The sequence below is a fragment of the Podarcis bocagei genome, assembly GCF_964188305.1.
Source record: "Podarcis bocagei genome assembly, chromosome: 11".
In the NCBI taxonomy this organism is placed as follows: domain Eukaryota; kingdom Metazoa; phylum Chordata; class Lepidosauria; order Squamata; family Lacertidae; genus Podarcis; species Podarcis bocagei.
Window position 1 is genome coordinate 50,115,868 of NC_138136.1, and position 6,094 is coordinate 50,121,961.

The following is a 6,094-nucleotide window of genomic DNA, read 5'->3' on the forward strand; positions in this document are numbered from 1 at the left end:
AAATACATGATCCCTGAAGGCGTCTCTTTCAGAATGAAGACGAACTTTCCCAATGAGAGCCCGTCCACCGCAAGACTGCGCCTGTCACTCACTTTCCTTGTTCAGCTTCTCCAACCCACAGTTAATCTGCCCTGAACAAATTAACTAAGTAAATATCGGGTAAATTAATTATGGCACTGGATTCATTGTCCGTTTGTTTTCTGCAATTAACGCTGTGATCTAAATCAAGATATCTGCTCTTGTGTACTGAAGAGCACACACCAAGTCTCCATCATACCACCAAAGATGAAGATCTGTAAATTAAGGTGGCAGTGGTGGGGAATGTATTTTTGAAAATTGGGGTGCAAAATGCATAATTTTATTGGGGGAGTTAATTTTTTTTGTAAATAATTTTTTATTTGATTTTCATAAATATAAACATACAGCAAAAACCAATTTAGAATCCAAATATCAAGATTACTCTGAATCTCCTGACTTCCCTCCATCCCTTTCACGGGTCCTGTTGATAATATTTCCAACTGCATATCAATACTTCTCCAATTTTTGTCTTTCTAAATTATCTATACATTCCGTGACATTACAAGTGTGGTTAAAGCCTGCCAATATTTTAACCTGCTTACAATGATCTGGTATATAAATTATAAACTTTTCCCATTCTTTTTTAAAGTTCTTGTCTTCTTGATTTCTGAGCTTCCCAGTTAATTTTGCCATTTCGGCATAGTCCATCAACTTGGTTTGCCATTCTTCTCTGGTCGGGGTTGTCTCTTCCTTCCATCTCAGGGCTACTAGGATCCGTGCGGCTGTTGTCACGTACATGAGTAATCTTTTCTGGTCCTTTGGAATCCTGGTACCTATTTTATTGTGGGAGTTATGTTACGGGGATTGGGAAAGAGGAAGTTGGAAGGAATCTCCAGAACAAACACACTGCCTTTGGACACAGCTCAGTGAATGGTCAGTATTACTTCCTTGAGGGGCAGGAGGATGTCGCCAAAGTAGGTGCAGGCGTGCGGCAGCCTTCTTTCCTCTCTTTCCCCCTCGTTGCTGCCACCATGGCGCCTGCAAAGAAGCTTGTGACAAAGGGTGGCAAAAAAGAAGAAGCCGGTTCTGATGTTCACCCTAGACTGTACCCATCCAGTAGAAGGTGGCATCATGGATGCTGCCAACTTTGAGCAGTTCTTGTTGGAGTGGATCAAAGTGAATGGAAAAGCTGGGAACCTTGCTGGGGGTGTGGTGACCACTGAGAGAAGCAAAAGCAAAATCACAGTCACCTCAGAGGTCCCTTTTTCCAAGAGGTACCTGAAGCACCTCACCAAGAAATACCTGAAGAACAACTTGTGCGACTGGCTCCGTGTGGTCGCCAACAGCAAGGAGAGCTACGAGTTGCGATATTTCCAGATCAACCAGGATGAAGAGGAGGAAGAGGAAGACGAAGATTAAATGCAAAGGAATCTAGCAATATTTTGTACATTCACTTTTCCTTGAATAAAATGCGGTGGAAGTTGTTATAACAACAACAACGTATTACTTCCTTGAGAAATCCAGTGAGTGGCACATCTCACAGATCCATAAGAGTCAAAATGGCTAAATGGTCTTCACTTGGGAGGAATGCTGTACTTTCACCTGCATTGCAGGTCACACACTTTGCAGGGTGGAACTAGATCAGCCTTTGTCAACCTGATTCCTTCCAGATGTTTTGGACTATAACTCTCATCAGCCCCAACCAGCACAAGCTGGTGAAGGCTGAACAAGATGACCTCCATTTTCCTTCCAATTCTGTGATTCCAACCATGTTGATAAGAAGATATGCTTCAAGCAGCCTTGAAGCCAACCACCGATGCTGAGGAAGCAGCCGCTTTGGGTGAGTATGTCAGGTGCTTTTGTACAGTAAAAGGCAGTTCATCTTTAGTGTACAGTGGTACCTCAGGTTACAGACGCTTCAGGTTACAGAGTCTGCTAACCCAGAAATAGTACCTCAGGTTAAGAACTTTGCTTCAGGATGAGAACAGAAATCGTGCAGTGGTGGCGCGGCAGCAGTGGAAGGCCCCATTAGCTAAAGTGGTACCTCAGGTTAAGAACAATTTCAGGTTAAGAATGGACCTCCAGAACGAATTAAGTTCTTAACCCAAGGTACCACTGTACTGCAATTAAATAACACCTGGAGAGGTGGGCTGTTGTAGATACATGTTTGAGCAAACCATACCTTCATAGTTGTCTTCAAAATCCCCTAAAGACCTGTGAAACAGTCAAGGAATTAAAAGGGGGAGGGACTTGTTAAAAGCCATTTAATCAAATTCTACTTAACTGAGCTGTGTATGAGAAGGCAGACATATACAGTATAAAAGGAAGTTTCAAAAAGTAAAAACAATTTATATCAATAAAAAATGTAGCATTACCAGCCACTAAAAGCACAAGCAAATTGAGCAGACTTTGCCTAGTCCCCGCAGGGTGACAAAGATGGCATCAGGCAAATTCCACCATCAGGGAAAAATCACAGAAAGCACCCTCTCTAGTAGCCATTTCAAAATTTATTCTTCTTCTTCAACTTCTTCTGCAAATGTTTTGTATTATGAACCAGCAGAAATCACACCAACTTCAGGAGAAACGTGACTTGGACCATTTTATTTCTATCCCGTTTTGTTAAATGTTATTTTTGGAAATATATCAGGGGCTGTCCATTCAAAAGTAAGCAGGCTAATCCTACAATTAAATGTTAAGAGTTAAGGATCGCCAACTTTGAATGTGGAAAGCTAATTTGCCTTGGAATTTCAAAGAGCCTACCAGTGAACTAACAACAGCAGTGAAAATATTTCTGGCCACTAGGTCTTAAAAGTGAAGTGACCAACCACCCTTTTAACGAGCAGAGGCTCCATGAATAAATGCTGCACAAGGTGCAAAAAAGATGTGCTAAGGCAGGGATGGAGAACCTCTGTCCCTCCAGATGTTCTTGGACTGCAGCTTCCTTCATTCCTGACCCCTGGCCATGCTGGCTGGGGCTGATGGAGTCCCAACAACCTCAGTGCCACAGGTTCCGCAACCCTGACCTAGAGTTTCTAGGAGTTTCTGAATGACTCCCATTCCTTTAGGCAGTGCAGAAATGGGACAGTTCCTAGCCAGATCTTCCCCTGCGCCACTAGTGATGGCAAAGGGTACTCCTTCCCCCATCCCTGAAACATGAGAGCTTCACCTACTGAAATTCCTTCTTCAAGGGAATAATTCACCCATTTTAAAATCAGCCCCACATTTACAAGCCCACAGTACCCTTCCAGTGCCAGCTACTTTCTCTTTATTGTTTGCTCTGACACTGGGCCATGGCTGGCTCGCCTTTGTTGCTTTCCATCACTCTTTATCCTTGTACCTTCAAGGGGTTTGTCTGTCTGTCTCTTTCTCTGTGTGTATGTGTGTGTCTAGGCTGACTTCCAGCCTTAATTTGATTAGTCAGCTGCAGAATTAGAAACAAGGTAAATTTCTTTTTCTTTCTTTCTTTTTTCTTTCTTTCTTTCTTTCTTTCTTTCTTTCGTCTTAGGGTTGCCATGTGTCCTTTTTCCAGGACACATGCTCTTTTTCAGGGGTAAAATTTGAGACAAATTGCATTTATTTGCTTTGAATGGCCATCATAGCGTCCTCTTTTTTGCTCTTCAAAATATGGCAGCCCTATTTTTATGCAGGTTTCTTGTGCCGGCCAAAGTATTTGTATAGGTATCCTTCGCTCTGGAAACTTAATATATTGCTACACGCCACCCAACCTCCAAGTGTTGCAAGACGCCAGGGATTTCATCACTCGGGGTTCAGTTTCTTTGGGATTGAGTTCAGGCTAGTGGTTTACCTCTCTTTGGACAGACCATGAACTGTAACCAAGACTTGCCCTAAAGCTAAACCATAAACCCCAGCTGTGATGACACACCTAAGCCCAACAAGGGCTCAGTTCAGGGCAGCAGCAAAGTAACTGGAAGAGGAGCAAATCTCATTTTAGCTCTTTTTTTATCTTGTAAACTGAGTGGAAAATTGGGTATATTTTCCCCTGGCAGAAAGGAGATGCTTGTTAAAAAAAAATACTGCATTTTTGTGTTTTTAAAATATTTTCTAGTTTACATTTTATTTTAATATTGTGTTTTTCATTTGTTTTGTAATTCATCCATAGAGCTTATGCTGAAGGGCAGATACCGGGCCAAATTCAATGTATTACTATTAGTATATTAAGCCCTCAACAGCTTGGGACCAATTTACCTACAGGATCGTCTTACTCTAAATGTGCCCACTCAACTGCTTCCATCAGCGGAATTGGCCCTGCTACAGGTGCCACATAATACCCATTCCAAATCTGTAAAAATTTGATCACTTGGTGTGTCATTGTGGCAAAACCTGCACTTTGGAACTCCTTGCCTATTGAGATCAAGCAGATGTCTTCCCTGTACTCTTTTCGGTGCCTGCTAAAAAGCATTCTTGTTTAGGCAAGTTTACCCAGTTGCTTAGAAAGTTGAGGTAATTTTAATCTGTTTTAGTATTTTAACTTGTGTCAGTGTTTTAAGGTACGGTTATGATTTTTTCTTGATTTATCTTTTTGTAAAGCGTTTTGAGGTTTTCTATATTCAAGCGGTATATAAATTTAAAGAAATAAGTGACATAAGTATAAATGTAGTTACATAGCCACACACACACAAATAACATTGAACTATATGGACCATTGGACGCGGGTGGCGCTGTGGGTTAAACCACAGAGCCTAGGACTTGCCGGTCAGAAGGTCGGCGGTTCGAATCCCCGCAATGGGGTGAGCTTCCGTTGCTCGGTCCCTGCTCCTGCCAACCTAGCAGTTCGAAAGCACGTCAAAGTGCAAGTAGATAAATAGGTACCGCTCCAGCAGGAAGGTAAATGGCGTTTCCGTGCACTGCTCTGGTTCGCCAGAAGCGGCTTAGTCATGCTGGCCACATGACCCGGAAGCTGTACGCCGGCTCCCTCGGCCAATAAAGAGAGATGAGCACCGCAACCCCAGAGTCAACTGGACCTAATGGTCAGGGGTCCCTTAACCTTTACCTATATGGACTATTGATCTGATCCCGCAGGGCTTTTCTTATATATAGACACATAAACCTGACACAACATTTATTTATTATTTTTGTCTCATGCCTTCTTGAGGAAACTCAAGGTCCCTCTAATAATATTTTCACACCAAATCTGTGGGGTAGGCTGGGCTGAGGAATAGGTAACTGAACTGTTATTACATGTAGCCTGTCATGTAGCCTGACAATAGATAATATCAGCTCTTAACATGCAAGGTAATGACAGCACAGAAAACACATTCCATGACAACAATGTTTGGAGAGAAAAAACACACCCAAATAAAGTGCTACAAATATTAATGGAAATCACGCAAGATATCTTTCAACTAGATTATTGCTTGTCTGAGAAACATGGTGGTTCAAAGATATCTTGCATTGTGTGTCATGTTCAATTGAAGGATCACAATCTATCTGCTTTGCTTTCTCTGGACCTCAATATGCCCAGAGGCTACTAATGAATTTCCCCTGGGAATAGTATCAAAAGCGTTTGGTGTGCAATAAACACAGCATCGCAGCAGGAGGCTGTCATCCCTCCCACCCACCACTACATGTCAGATTGCATTTTGGGATCTTCCCTTTTGTTGTCTGACAGAAGGCAGCCCTTGATTAAAACCTACTTGATCAGGATTAAAACAATTCCTGAAAGAAAGTCTGGGATTTATTTTCTAGAATTGGAGCCAGCAGCCACAGAGATGACCTTCAGGTTCAGAACAGGAAGTTTTTATTTCTGTGAATATGTCCCATTTTTCAAGAAATCTTAATTCTATAACAGATTGTGGGAGGGCGGAGAACGAGAACATTGTGGTAGACAATAGCACTTCAATGATGAGCTTAATGTTGCAATCCTATACCCACTTAACTGGGAATAATAATAATAATAATAATAATAATAATAATAATAATAATAATAATACCCCCATGTTTCACCCTGATAGGACTCCAGGCAGCTTACTACTAAGTAGACAGGTATAGGATTGCCCTGTTAGATACTTTTCTTTCCTTGCGCCCTTATACCTGGGTGAATTTAGATTTCATGTTG

The 6,094-nt window shown here is 41.9% G+C and overlaps 1 pseudogene across 1 annotated transcript; it reads left to right on the plus strand.

Annotated features, from left to right (window-relative positions):
- The first annotated feature begins 1,034 nt into the window (after positions 1–1,034).
- On the plus strand, positions 1,035–1,517 carry LOC308596956 (large ribosomal subunit protein eL22 pseudogene; annotated as a pseudogene). Its single transcript has one exon. The product of its transcript is annotated as a large ribosomal subunit protein eL22 pseudogene (transcript).
- The last annotated feature ends 4,577 nt before the right edge of the window (positions 1,518–6,094 follow it).